General features: G+C 36.5%; 1 protein-coding gene across 1 annotated transcript in view; it reads left to right on the forward strand.

Moving 5' to 3' along the window:
- Window positions 1–16,059, forward strand: part of ZSWIM5 (zinc finger SWIM-type containing 5) — a 166,921-nt gene that overhangs the window by 143,938 nt on the left and 6,924 nt on the right. The gene's annotated exons all lie outside the window — the stretch shown is intronic.

The following is a 16,059-nucleotide window of genomic DNA, read 5'->3' on the forward strand; positions in this document are numbered from 1 at the left end:
AAACAAACAAAAACTCAGAAGAAAACTCTCACAAGCACAAAGGTGCACAAACTCTTAATAAAAATTTTAAGAGATTGAATCCAAAAAATATATTTTTTTAATGATAATACATCATAATAAGTAGGGTTTACCTCCAAGAATACACAGTTGGTTTAAAACATTCAAAAATCAATCACTGTATTTCACCATACTAATAGACTAAAAAAGAATACCCATATGATCATCTCAGTATGGAAAAAGCACCTAATAAAATCCAACATTTATTCCTACTAAAAACATTAAAATTCTCAACAAACTAGGAATAGAAGGGAACTTCCCCACATGATAAAGGGCATCTCTCTTACAACTGCCCTTATACTTAATGGTAAAAGATTGAATATTTTCTTCCTAACATCAAGAACAAGGCATGGACTTTCCTGGCTATACAGTGCTTAAGACTCTGAGCTTCCACTACAGAAGTTTCAATCCCTGGTTGGGGAACTAAGATCCCACATGCCACCTGGTGGGGCAAAAAAATTAAATGTTAAAATTTTTTAAAAAAGAAAAGAAAAAGGCAAAGCTGTTTACTTTCACCTCTTGTTTCAGTATCAAACTGTTGATTTTAGCCAGTACAATAAGACACTTAACAGAACTATACGATACTCAGATTAGAAAGGAAGAAGCAAAACTCTGATGACATGATTGTCTATGTAGAAAATCCTATGGAACCTACAAAAAATGTTTAGAACTAATAACTTTAACAATGTTTCAGGATATAAGATTAATATACAAAAATCAATAGTATTTCAATATTCCAGCAATGAACAGTCAGAAGTTGAAATTTTTTAAGTTATCGTTGTAATAACATCTTGAAGTTCAAAAGGGAGGGGATATATGTATACCTATGGCTGATTCATGTTGATGTTGGCAGAAACCAACAAAATTCTGTAAAGCAATTATCCTTCAATTAAAAAATAAATAAATTTTTAAAAATTAAAAAAACAATAAGAGAAAGGCTAAAAATTTAAAGACAAAAAGCAATTTTAATAAGACTGGCATGGATATAGAGCAACTGAAGCTCTCATACATTGCAGGTTGGAACATAAGTTGTACAACCACTTTGGTAAACCATTTGTCAGTTTCTTAAAAAGTTAAATAGACACCTGCACACATGCTCCTGCCATTCCACTCATAGGTATTAACCAAAGGAAATGAAAGCATATATGCATACAAAGAATTCAACATGAGTGTCATAACAGCTTTATTTTTAACCCCAAACTGGAAATGATCCATATATCCATGAGTAGACTGAATGGATAAAAACTGTGAAACAACCATACAGTGGAATACTACTCAGTAATGAAAAGGAACAAACTACTGATACATATTACACCATGGAAGAATCAAAATAATTATGCTAACTGAAAGAAGCCAGACTAAAGGAAAAATGATGCATATGTATTATTCCATTTAAATAAAATTCTAGCACCACACTACGGTGACAGAAAAATCAGCAGTTTCCTGGGAGTGGGATTTGGTATAGGCTAGGATAAAAGGGAAGAAAGGATTAGCAAGGGTTACAAGGAAATTTTGGGGGCAATGGATATATCATGAATAATGGGTTAAGTCAAAATCATGTATTACTTAACAGGATTACTTAACAGAATTCAGTATCACTTCACCAAAAATGCAAACCTGCATCTAATCATGAGGAAACATCAGTTTAGTTCAGTTCAGTCACTCAGTCGTGTCCGACTCTTCTCGACCAATGAACCGGAGCACACCAGGCCTCCCTGTCCACCACCAACTCCCAGAGTCCACCCAAACCCCTGTCCATTGTGTCGGTGATACCATCCAACCATCTCATCCTCTGTCGTCCACTTCTCCTCCTGCCCTCAATCTTTCCCAGCATCAGGGTCTTTTCAAATGAGTCAGCTCTCCGCATCAGGTGGCCCAAGTATTGGGAGTTTCAGCTTCAACATCAGTCCCTCCAATGAACACCCAGGACTGATCTCCTTTAGGATGGACTGGTTGGATCTCCTTGCAGAAATGTCAGTCATATCCAAATTGAAGGTCATTATATAAGATAACTAGTCTAATCTATAAAAATGTCAAGGCCATGAGTGTCAAGGGAAGATTCAGGAATTTTTCCAAATTGTCAAAAGGCTAAAGAGACATGACAAACATAACACATGATCTAGTATAAAATCTTTACACATGTTTATACAAGATCACGTTTTGCATTTAGTTTGTCATATCTTCTTAAATGGTAGCAATATATCAATATAAATTTCCTGATCTTGATGGTTACGTTGCAGGTAAGTAGAAGAGTATCCTTGTTTGCCAGAAATAGATTGCAGAACTCAGGGATGAGTTCAGGGTATCAAATCAGTTACTTTCAAGTGGTTTGGGGTAAGGGCATGGAGAAAAGATGATGCTTGAAGTACTATTGAAACTTCTCTTTGAGTTTGAAATTATTTCAAAATAAAAGGAAACATTTTAATAAAACATTGTGTTTGCAAAGGTGTAGAGTGGGAGTGTAGATTGGTAATCCTTTGTGTAGGGCAGTTTGGCCCTACACAATATCTATCAAATGTCTATCATAATTACAATGTATATATCCTTTGACCCAGCTGTTTCATTTCAAGGATTTTATTTTACAAATATATTTGTGAAATGATGTTTGTACAAAGTTACTCACTACAACCTTGTTTGCGGTTGCAAAATACTTGAAACGTTCTAAATGCCATCAATAGGAGACTGATTAAATATATTACTTTAGCACCAAATCTTATATGGAATTCCAAAATCTGAAAAGCTTTGAAAATCCACCCTTTTTTCTAAGTTGAAAGCAAAACCTGGTCTCAGCTGACATGAGGCATTAGTTGTTTCTCAACACTCTTACCAGTCACAGACATCTCTGCTATTCACTAATAAAATGTTTGCCTTTTTTTTTAAGATGGTTGTTATTTTGTCAGTTTGAGTTTAATTATTCTGTAAAAATGTCCAGAAAATGGAAGATACTCCTGTGGATAAAAATCAGTAGAAAAGGAACCATGTGATATCAATAGCACAGAAAATAGAGTTAATACAAAATTTGATCAGATGTTTCTATAAGACATCTTACTAAAGAGCAAAGTGTGGGAATTAACACCACATATGACTTGAACTGGGCTTCCCGGGTGGCTCAGTGGTTAAAAAAAAAAAAAAAAATCCACTTGCCAATGCAGGAGATGCAGGTTCAATCCCTGGGTTGGGAAGATCCCCTGAAGAAGGAAATGGCAACCCACTCTAGTATTCTTGCCTGGGAAATCCCATGGACAGAGGAGCCTGGTGGGCTACAGTCCATGGGGTCGCAAAGAGTCAGACACGACTGAGCTCCGTACAGCAACAGCATGACTTGAAGTAATAGAAATACAAAGTGTTGAAGTTTTACAGGGACAATGACCAGAACTAAAGAAGAACAGAAAATTTTCTGAGGATAAAAATGAAGATATTGACATTACCATGATTGAATGGATTCAACAATGAAACAGTATGAATATGCCACTGATTGGTTTGTTGTTCATGAAACAAGCTACATTATTCCATGAAGGACTGAAGCTTTACGGTGAGTGTAGGATATCAGAAGATTGGCTGCAGAAATTTCAGAAGCATTAAAGTATAAAATATCTGTACAACTATGATAAAAAAAAAACTTCTTTTCATGAAATTGATGAAAATTATATTGACAATTTGTTATGATAATTTTTAATGAAAACCTTAGTCTTGAACAAGTATACACTGCTGACAAAATAGCTGTTCTGTTTTCTTAAAAAAAAAACAACAACAGTGATTGATGAGCAAACATGAGATTTTAAGGACTCTGAACACAGGGTGAAAGTTCTGAGATGTGCCAGATAAAGCTGGAAAAAGTCAACATCCATAATATTTCAAAGTTATTCAGAGAATTCCCTAGCAGTCCAGTGGTTAGGACTCTGTACTTTCACTACCATGGACCTGGGTTTGATCTCTGGTCAGGGAACTAGTATCCTGCAAGCTGTGCAGTACAACCAAAAAAAAGCGTTGTTCATGATTTATTTGCTAGTATGTAAACAAAAAAACCATGAGTAGTCAAAGAGATCATTTCTATTAGGCTTAATAATCTGTACCAATGAAGTAAACTCATTGCACTGGAAGCTGGAATGTAAGAAAACTATATACTCGTTCCTAGACCACTATTCCACACACATACCTCATGAACTTCTTGTAACCAAGAAATTTTACTCCCAATGAAGAAAAAATATAAATATTTATTTATTTTCATACTATATACTTGAAACAGATTTAACTCCCAAGTCTTCCTAAAAGAGTTATTGTAGAAACTTGATCAAGTATACCTTAATTATGCTATTTACACAGTTGCTGATACTTGGAACAATTGATAAATATTTTGCAGAGACTTTCACTTTGAAAGTGCACTTGTATATAAAGATAGTGAAGGGTTTTGTGTCACTAATGTAGTCTCATTGCTTACATTAAAAGTTAATAGGCTAAAAGTCTAAATAAGTCAGAACCTTGCTACTCAATGTATGATCAGTGGATAAGCAGCATCAGCATGACCTGGAAACTTGTTAGAAATGCAAATTCTGAATCTGAATCTCTGTGAATATAGCCCAAGAATCTTATGCTTTAACAAATTATTCAGATGATTTTTAACCTACTAAGATTATAGAAGTGTTGAGTTAGAACAAGCTGACATAAAAAAATATATATATTGACTATTTTAAGTTATATACCTATTGTACATTCCTGCAAGATAGAAGAATTGTTAAAATAGTGTTATCCCAAGTAAGCATGAGGCTAGGAATAATGACAATTATGAGATGTAACAGTTGGAAAAAAATCTATAGACAGTATTGGGGAAATGTATGAGCAGTTAGTTGGCCTTGAATAACATGCATTTATCAGTGAAAAAGGATTATAGCTGCTTACTTAATTGAAAAAGACTGCTTATTTAGAAATCTGTATTAATCAGACACATTACCCTAGAAGTACTCCTTTTTTAAGGTCATCTACTGTAGTTGTTTCATCATTAAAGAATCTCTTTCCAGGCCCATCATTAAATTCCCAACTCTGATCTTTGGTGACAGTGATAGCACCAGATGAAGCCTTTTGTCCAAAATCCTCAAGAAACCAGATAGAAGAAGTATTTACTTATGCATATGTTTAGAAGCGTAGCTTGGTTTGAGGTTTTATTGAGTATTTTCCTGTCCCAAGTATTTAGTCTATATCACACTATTTCATCCATCAGTTTTTTACTGTATCAAAAAAAATACAATACTAACTTTGCTATTTATCCTACCTAGCATGAATATTCATACTTTCACTGAACAAATAATAATGTGTTTAATTATAGGATGCTGCCCCAGGCCCAGTGTGAGTATTATATATAATATATGCACAAATTATCTTTATATAATAAGCTCCAAATGCATTCATAACCTAAGGGTTTTAAAGAAGCAGTTGCAGACCTGTACATCCATAAATGGGATATTATGCAGTCATGTAAAAGAACAAAAATTTCCTTATGTACTGATGTAGAATAATCTCCAAGATATACTAATATGTGAGGGGGAAATGACATGCAAATTTGTATATACTATGCTAAAGGAGAGGAAATACAGTGTTTCCTTACTATGCATAGAATGTCCTGGAAGGTAAAACAAACACTATCAGTTGTGTACAGGGTTAGCATTGAGTGAATATGGGTCAGAGGTAAGGGGGAGGAAATTCTTCATTATTTATCTTTTGTATCTTTTCAACATTGAATCATGTGAATATTTCCAAAATTTTAAATTATGAATGTCAAAAGAAACATTTCAAATTGAAATGCAAAAGTTAAAAAAAAATGGGGGTGGGGGAACCCAGAACAGGATATCTGAGAACCATGAGACAATTACAAAAGATATATAACATATGCACCATATTCTGTAATACCAGAAGGAGAAGAAAGAAAACAGTAGAAGAAATATTGGAAGTAATAATGATTGAAAATTTGCCAAAACTTATGACAGAAACCAGAACATAGATCCTGGAAGCTCAGAGAACACCAAGCAGGATGAATACCAAAAAATTTTCTCCTAGGCATATCCTATTCAAACTGTAGAAGATCAAACACCAGGAGAAAATCTTGCAAGAAGCTAGAGAACAAGACAACCTTACCTATGGAGAAACAAAGAATTACATCAACTTCACTTCACAAAACATGCAAGTGAGAGGGAGTGAAGTGAAATATTTTAAATGTTGCAAGAAAAAACCACCAACCTAGAATTAGGTATCCAAATAAATTATCCTTTGAAAAAAGAAATAAAGACTATCTCAGACAAAGACTCAGGGAATTTATTGCCAACAAATTGCAAGAAATCTTTCACAGGGAAGAAAAATTATATAGATCTGAAACTTAGATCCATGTAAAGAAAGGAATAGTGTTAGAGAAGGAATAAAAAAAGGTGGTGTTGGAGCAGCATCTGCACAGCGCTGGAGCGACTTTGAGGAGATATCCCATGTCCAAGGGCAAAGGAGAAGCCCCAGCAAGACAGTAGGAGGGGTGAAATCGTGTTTAGAATCAAACCCCATACCCATCAGAGATGCTCAGAGGGCTCAAACAAACTTTGTGCACACCAGGACCCAGAGACTACATAGAGACTGAGACAGAACTGTGTTTGAGCATTTCCTGCAGAGGTATGAGTCAGCAGTGGACTGCTGCAGGGACAGGGGCTGTGGGTGCAGCAGATGTAGGTACGGCATAAGCCCTTTTGAAGGAGATCGCCATTAACCCCACCATAGAGCCTCCAGAACTTACACAGGACTGGGGAAACAGACTCTTGGATGGCACAAACAGAACCTTGTGTGCACCAGGACCCAGAAGAAAGGAGCAGTGACCCCACAAGAGACTGACCCAGACTTGCCCGTGAGTGTCCAGGAGTCTCTTGTGGAGGCATGGGCCGACAGTGGTCTGCTGCAGGGTTGGGGGCATAGAGTGCAACAGTGTGGGCATGGGACCTTTTGAAGGAGGTTGCCATTATCTTCATGACCTCCACCATAGTTTGGCCTCAGGTCAAATAACAGGGAGGAAACACAGCCCCTCCCATCAACAGAAAATTGGACTAAAGATTTACTGAGCTTGCCCCCACCAATAGAACAAGATCCAGTTTCCCCCTCAGTCAGTCTCTCCCATCAGGAAGCTTCTATAAGCCTCTTATCCTTCTCTATCAGAGGGTAGACAGAATGAAAATCACAATCACAGAAAACTAACCAATCTGATCACATAGATCACAGTCTTATCTAACTCAGTGAAACTATGAGCCATGTCCTGTAGGGCTACCCAGGATGGACGGGTCATAGTGGAGAGTTCTGACAAAACGTGGTCCACTGGAGAAGGGGACGGCAAACCATGTCAGCATTCTTGCCTTGAGAACCCTATGAACAATATGAAAAGGCAAAAAGATAGGACACTGAAAGATGAATTCCCCAGGTCAATAGGTGCCCAATATGCTACTGGAGATCAATGGAGAAATAACTCCAGAAAGAATGAAGAGACGTAGCCAAAGCAAAAACAACATCCCGTTGTGGATGTGACTGCTGATGGAAGTAAAGACCAATGCTGTAAAGAGCAATATTGCACAGGAACCTGGAATGTTAGGACCATGAATCAAGGCAAATAGGAAGTGGTCAAACAGGAGATGGCAAGAGTGAATATCTACATTTTAGGGATTGGCAAACTAAAATGGACTGGAATGGGTGAATTTAACTCAGATGGCCATTATGTCTACCACTGTGGGCAAGAATCCCTTAGAAGAAATGGAGTAGCCATCATAGTCAACAAAAGAGTCTGAAATGCAGTACTTGGATGCAATCTCAAAAATGACAGAATGATCTCTGTTCGTTTCCAAGGCAAACCATTCGGTATCACAATAATCCACAAGTCTCTGCCCCAACCAATAATGCTGAAGAAGCTGAAGTTGAACAGTTCTATGAAGACCTACAAGACCTTCTAGAACTAACACCCAAAAAAGATGTCCTTTTCTTTATAGGGGACTGGAATGCAAAAATAGGAAGTCAAGAAATACCTAGAGTAACAGGCAAATTTGGCCTTGGAGTACAGAATGAAGCAGGGCAAAGGCTAACAGAGTTCTGCCAAGAGAATGCACTGGTCAGTCTACGGCCATACCACCCTGAATGCGCCCGATCTCGTCTGACCTTGGAAGCTAAGCAGGGTCGGGCCTGGTTAGTACTTGGATGGGAGAATGCACTGGTTATAGCAAACACTCTCTTCCAACAACATAAGAGAAAACTCTACACATGGACATCACCAGATGATCAATACTGAAATCAGATTGATACTATTCTTTGCAGCCAAAGATGAAGAAGCTCTATACAGTCAACAAAACAAGACCGGGAACTGACTGTGGCTTAGATATGAAGTCCTTACTGCCAAATTCAGACTTAAATTGAAGAAAGTAGAGAAAACCACTAGACCATTCAGGTATGACCTAAATCAGATCCCTTATGATTATACAGTGGAAGTGACAAATAGATTCAACTGATTAGATCTGATAGAGTGCCTGAACAATTATGGATGGAGGTTCATGACATTGTACAGGAGGCAGTGATCAAGACCATCCCCAAGAAAAAGAAATGCAAAAAAGGCAAAATGGTTGTCTGAGGACGCCTTACAAATAGCTGTGAAAAGACAAGATGCAAAGGAGAAAAGGAAAGATATACCCATTTGAATGCAGAGTTCCAAAGAATTTCAAGGAACGATAAGAAAGCCTTCCTCAGTGATCAATGCAAAGAAATAGAGGAAAGCAACAGAATGGGAAAGACCAGAGAGCTTTTCAAGAAAATTAGAGATACCAAAGGCACATTTCATGCAAAGATGGGCATAATAAAGGACAGAAATGGTATGGACGTAACATAAGCAGGAGATATTAAGAAGAGGTGGCAAGAATACACAGAAGAACTATACAAAAAAGATCTTCATGACCCAAATAATCACAATAGTGTGATCACTCACCTAGAGCCAGACATCCTGGAATGCGAGTCAAGTAGGCCTTAGAAAGCATCACTATGAACAAAGCTAGTGAAGGTGATGGAATTCCAGTTGAGCTATTTCAAATCCTAAAAGATGATGCTGTGAAAGTGCTGCACTCAATATGCCAGTAAATTTGGAGAACTCAGCAGTGGCCACATGAGGAAAAGGTCAGTTTTCATTCCAATCCCAAAGAAAGACAATCCCAAAGAATGCTCAAACTACAACACAATTGCACTCATCTCACACGCTAGCAATGTAATGCTCTCCAAGCAAGGCTTCAACAGTATGTGGACCGTGAACGTCCAGATGTTCAAGCTGGATTTAGAAAATGCAGAGGAACCAAAAATCAAATTGTCAACATCCATTGAATCATTGAAAAAGCAAGAGAGTTCCAGAAAAACATCTGCTTCTGCTTTACTGACTATGCCAAAGCCTTTGACTCTGTGGATCACAACAAATGAAAATTCTTCAAGAGATGGGAATACCAGACCACCTAACCTGGCTCCTGAAAAATCTGTATGCAGGTCAAGATGCAACAGTTAGAACTGGTCATGGAACTGGTTCCAAATAGGAAAAGGAGTACATCAAGGCTGTATATTGTCACCCTGCTTATTTAACTTCTGTGCAGAGTACATCATGAGAAATGCTGGACTGGATGAAGCACAAGCTGGAATCAAGATTGTCAGGAGAAATATCAATAACCTCATATATGCAGATGACACCACACTTATGACAGAAAGCAAAGAATAAAGAGCCTCTTGATGAAAGTGAAAGAGGAGAGTGAAGAAGTTGGCTTAAAACTCAACATTCTGGAGAAGGAAATGGCAACCCACTCCAGTATTCTTGCCTGGAGAATCCCATGGATTGAGGAGCCTGGTGGGCTCCAGTCCATGGGATCGCAAAGAGTCGGATACGACTGAGCGACTTCACTTTCACTTTCACTTTCAACCCTTAGCTGGGAAGACTTTCAGCTCTTGTGTTTGCTATTGATTGTTTTCTTGAGTTCTCAAAGACCTGTGACCATATTTTTTTTTAAGTTGCCCATTTTCTAATTGCATCACTTTACACACTGTTGTCTAATAATATGTGGTATTTAGAATGCCTTAATTATTTTGAGCAGCCATTGCCTGTATTTTCTTAGCACCTCCTTGGTTTTCTTATGTGAACTCATCTGACAGGGAAATGCAGATTTTTTGTTTGCCCTCTCTGCATACTGGACCGTCTGAGTCAGTGTTCTAACTAATCCCTGATGGTCTCTGAGCTACTGTTCTACCAGACTCAGTAGTTAAGTGCTTCAGGAATTTTTCGGTAGAATTGGTCCTATTAGGAGACTCTTGGTGTCACCTTTGTTATCTTAAAAGCTGGTCCCTTCGCTGAGGCTCTTAATTTTTTGAAAACTTGATGCTATTTCAGCTGAAAAAAAATTGGCAAGGCTATTTAAAAAATTGAGGGAAGCCATTTAAGAAATTGAAAAGTAATCGCAAACAACATTGGGTAGTTGTGACTTTCAGTTCTGTATCAGTTGAATTTTTGTGCTCTTTTCCCTGTGCACATGGTGGTTCTATTTTTCTCCAATAAAACTTTTTATTAAAAAAAAAAACTCAACATTCATTAAAAAGTACTGATTTTAAAAACTAATAACTTAAACTGCCACACATTTGAGACCCATTAAAAAAAGTTTAATGAGAAAAAAAAAAAACTCAACATTCAGAAGACTATGATCATGGCATCTGGTCCCATCACTTCATGGCAAATAAATGGGGAAGCAGTGGAAACAGTGAAAGACTTTATTTTCTTGTGGTCCAAAATCACTTCAGATGGTGACTGCAGCCATGAAATTAAAAGATGTTTACTCCTTGGAAGAAAAGTTATGACCAACCTAAACAGCATATTAAAAAATAGAGACATTACTTTGCCAACAAAAGTCCATCTAGTCAAAGCTATGGTTTTTTCCAATAGTCATGTATGGATGTGAGAGTTGGACTATAAAGAAAGCTGAGCACTGAAGAACTGATGCTTTTGAAGTGTGCTGTTGGAGAAGACTCTTGAGAGTCCCTTGGACTGCAAGGAGATCCAACCAGTCCATCCTAAAGGAAATCAGTCCTGAATATTCATTGGAAGGACTGATTTCAAAGCTGAAACTCCAATACTTTGGCCACCTGATGCGAAGAACTGACTCACTGAAAAGACCCTGAGCTGGGAAAGATTGAAGGTGGGAGAGGGGATGACAGAGGATGAGATGGTTGGATGGCATCACTGACTCAATGGACATGAGTTTGAGTAAGCTCCAGGAGTTGGTGATGGACAGGGAATCCTGGCGTGCTGCAGTCCATGGGTCACAAAGAGTTACACATGACTGAGCCACTGAACTGAACTGAACTGATAAAAGGAAAATTAAATCCTTTGGTTTTTGAAAAATTCTTAATTGAACTAATAACTGTTCAAAATAATAATAGAAATGTATTTGGTTACTATAGCTTAAAGATAAATCAATGAAGCAGTGATGTTACAGACAGAAGGAAGAATTGAGAATACTAAGGTATCTTATGAAGTGATATAGTTATTTGAAAATGGACTTAGATTAGTTGTAAATGTATACTGCAACTCTCGGGCAAATACTAAAGTAACTTTAAAAAGAAATTGTGAGATTTGAAAAGAATTGTGAAATTTGAAAAGAATTGTGAGAAGAGAAAATTGAATCATGTAACATGCTCAATTTAAACCAGAGAAGGCAGAAAGGAGGAAAGGTTTTTTAAAAAGAAAGAATTCAATGAATAAAAAAGTTATAAGTGTGTTAGATATTAATCCAAGTATATCAATAATCACTTTAAATATGAATGGTCTAAATATACCAATTAAAAGACAGACTGGGGGGAACAAGAAAGGAGAAATTCCCTGGCAGTCCAGAGGTGACTTCTTGCCTCCGCTGCAGGAAGCCCCAGTTCAGTCTCCAATTGGGGAACTAAGATCCCACAAGCTGCATGGCTTGGCAAAAAAAAAAAAAAAGGGGGGACAGACTGACAGTGGATTAAAAAAAAAAAAATTATATGTTGTCTACAAGAAACCCACTTTAAAGATATAGAGTGAAAGTAAAAGGAAGGGATCAATTACTTATATAAAAGCTAAAGCCATAAATTTCATAAGCGAAAACATAGGACCTTGGATTTGGCAATTCTTAGTTTATGACACCAAAAGCATGAGCAGCAAAAGAAAAGAATAAATTCGGACCTCATCAGAATTAAAAACTTCCATTCATCAAAGGACATTACCAAGAAAGTGAAAAGACAAAGGATGGAAAAAAATTTACAAATTTTATATCTGATAAGGGCTTAATATACAAAATATATAAAGAACTACAGTTCAACAATAAAAAAGACAAACAATTGGATTTTTAAATGGGCAACAGATTTGAAGAGACTCTTCTTCAAAGAAGATATATAAATGCTTATAAGCACATGAAGGGAAAACAGCATCATTAGTCATTAGGGAAATGTACATCAAGACCACAATAAGATACCACTTCACACCCACTAGGATGGCTTGGCTGCGCTATTGCACAGCTTGTGGTATCTTAGTTTCCCAACCAGGGATTGAATCTGGGCACCTTCAGTGGAAGCATGGAGTCCTATGGTGAGGATATGGAGAAACTGAAATTCTTTTACATTGCTGGTGGGAATGTAAAGTGATTAATAGCTGCTGTGGAAAATAGTGTGATGGTGCCTGAAATTTTTAAATAGAATTAACATATCATCCAGCAGTTCCACTCCTATGTATATACCCAAAAGAATTGAAAACAGATTCAAACAGGTACTTTATACACCAGTATTCACTGCAGCATTATTTGCAACAGCCAAAAATTGGAAACAACCCAAGTGTCCATCAGCAAATGAATGGGTAAACAAAATGTGGTGTATACAGTGGACTGTTGTTATTAAGTCATTAAAAAAGAAACTATGTTCTGATAACATGCTACAACATGGGGGAAACTTGAAGACATTATGCTAAGAGGAATAACTCAGACACACCAAAAGTAATTTTTGTATGATTCCACATACATGTCTAGAATAGGCAAGTTAATAAAGGCAAAAAGTAGAAGTTTCCCAGGCTAAAGCGAGAGATGATGGTGAATTACTGCTTAATGGGTACAGAGTTTCTGTTTAGGATGATTAAAAACTTTTGGAAAAATATGGTGCTGCTATTTACACAATGAATGATATTCCACAGTGTTGAATGTGATTAATAGTACTCAATTGTATACTTAAAATGGTTAAGATAGAAAGTTTTAGTATATATATTTTTACCACAATTAATAGGTAAAGGAATTAATAAAGAGGCAGTGTTAAAGCAAGCAAATGACCCTAAGTACAAACATTGAACAGTACTGGGCTTCATTTTTATCCTAGTACCTTTAGGTACATATTTAATTCTTCTGTGGCTTGAGCTTCTACGCTTTACCTTTCCATATGAAAATGAAATGAAAGTCGCTCAGTTATGTCATATTTTGAACTAAAAACAGAGGCCAGGGCTTAAACAAACCACGCATGTGAGGTGTTGTCAACACTCTCACCCCCACTTTCCATACCCTGTAGACTTACTACCAAACTAGCTGAACTGAGAGCAAGAAGAGTCTGGAAAAGATATTCTCCCAGGAAAGCACGTGCACCAGTTGAACTAATTTGTTATTTTCATCTTTAAAACTGTTTCTTAACCACAGTCTGATTCCTTCAACAACAACATAGTAAAGGGTAGAGAAAGGGATACCATGTTAACACATATCAAGAAAAACCTGGAATGCCTGTATTAAACAAAGACTTCAGCAAATGGAAAATTGTCAGGGATAAAGAGGGGCATTACACAGTGATAAAGGAGTCAGTTATCCAAGAAGTCATAATAATCTTTAATGTATATGCATCTAACAACAAAGCATCAAAATATGTGAGGGGAAAACCAATAGAACTGCAGTGAGAAATGGACAAATCCACTGTTACATTCAGAGAATTCACAGTACCTCTTATCAATAATCAATACATCCAGCAGGCAGAAAATCAGTAAGTTATACTTGAACAGCACCATTAATTAACTGAATCTAATTAACACTTATAAAATACTTTATCAAACTGCAGTAGAATACACATTCTTTTCAAGCTCACATGGAATGTTCACCAAGATAGACCACACTCTGAACCATAAAACACATCTCAATAAATTTAGAAGAATAGAAATCATACAAAGTGTGCTTTCAGATCACAGTGGAATTAAGCTAGAAATTATTAACAGAAGGATAACTGGAAAATTCCCAAAAATATGGAGTTTAAACACACTCCTAAGTCACACATGGATCAAAGATGAACTCTCAGGAACTTTTTAATATTTTGAACTAAATGAAAGTTTAAAACTAAAAAAAATTCAACTAATCAGAAATGTAGGATGCAATGAAAGCAGTGCTTGGAGGGAAATTTTATGGCATTAAATACATATGTTAGAAAAGAGGTAATATTGCAAATATTCCCTCACACCTGTTAGAATGGCTGTTATCAAAAAGACAAAAGATGTGGAATACACTGTTGGTGAGAATGTAAATTGGTACAACAACTATGGAAAACAGGATGGATGTTTCTCAAAAAACTTTAAAAATAGAACTACCATGTACAGTATGTACCATGTATGGTATATGGTATAGTAATCAAATGTGTGCTATTGGCAAAAGAATAAGCAAATAGGTCCATGGAACAAAATAGAGAGCTCAGAAATAGTCTCACACAAATACAGTCAACTGGTCTTTGACAAAGGAGCAAAGGATAATATTTTCAGCAAATGGTATTGGAAGAACTGTACATTCACATTTTAAAAAATGAATATAGACACACTGACTTTACACCTTTCATGAAAATGAATTCAAAATGTATCATAGACATAAATATAAAACACAAAATTATAAAACTTCTAGAAGATAATATAGGAGAAAGACTTGATGACCTTGTGTTTGACAGTAACTGTTTTTGACCACACTGTGTGACTTGTGGAATCTTAGTTCCCTGATCAGGGATCAAACCTGGGCTGCCTGCAGTGGAAACGCAGAGTCCTAACCACTGGACCTCCAGAGATTCCCAGAAATAGCTTTTTAGATACAACACCAAAATTAGATACAGTCGATGAAAAAAACATCGGTAAGTAGGACTTCATTAAAACTTAAAACTTATGTGAAAAACATTGAAAAGACAAGCCACAGCCTGGGAGAAGATATTTGCAAAACAGCATCTAATAAAGAACTTGTATCCCAAATATACAAATAACTCTTAAAACTCCACAATAAAGAAAACAACTGAATCTTAAAATGCACTAAAGACCTGAACTGATGCCTTACCAGATAAGATATATAGATGCCAAACAAGTGTGTAAAAAGATACTCACCATGACATGTCATTTGGGAAATACAAATTAAAACAAAAATTAGATACCACTATATACCTATTAGAATGGCTAAAATCCAGACAGCACCAAACACTAGTGCGGATGTTGAGCAGCAGAGACTTGTTCATTCCTGGTGGGAATGTCAAAGGTTCAGCCACTTTGGAAGACAGTTTGTCAGTTTTTTACAAAGCTACACATAGTCTAGCCATATGATCCAGTAATCATGTTCCTAGTTATTTGCCCAAATAAGTTGAAAACTTACACAACTGTCCACATAAAAACCAGCCCACATATGTTTATAGCACCTTTATTTGTAATTGCCTAAAAATGGAAGCAAACAAGATATCCTGATATACAAACTGAGGTAGGTCCATACAATGGAATATTATTTACCAACATAAAGAAATGAAGTGCCCTTCAATAAGTGGTGCTGGGAAACTGGACAGCTACACATGAAAGAACGAAATTAGAACATTCTCTAACACTATACACAAAAATAAACTCAAAATGAATTAAAGACCTAAATATAAGACCAGAGACCATAAAACTCAAAACAGGCAGAACACTCTTTAACACAAATCACAGCAGTGTTT

Source organism: Odocoileus virginianus, chromosome 5, assembly GCF_023699985.2.
Source record: "Odocoileus virginianus isolate 20LAN1187 ecotype Illinois chromosome 5, Ovbor_1.2, whole genome shotgun sequence".
NCBI classification, from domain to species: domain Eukaryota; kingdom Metazoa; phylum Chordata; class Mammalia; order Artiodactyla; family Cervidae; genus Odocoileus; species Odocoileus virginianus.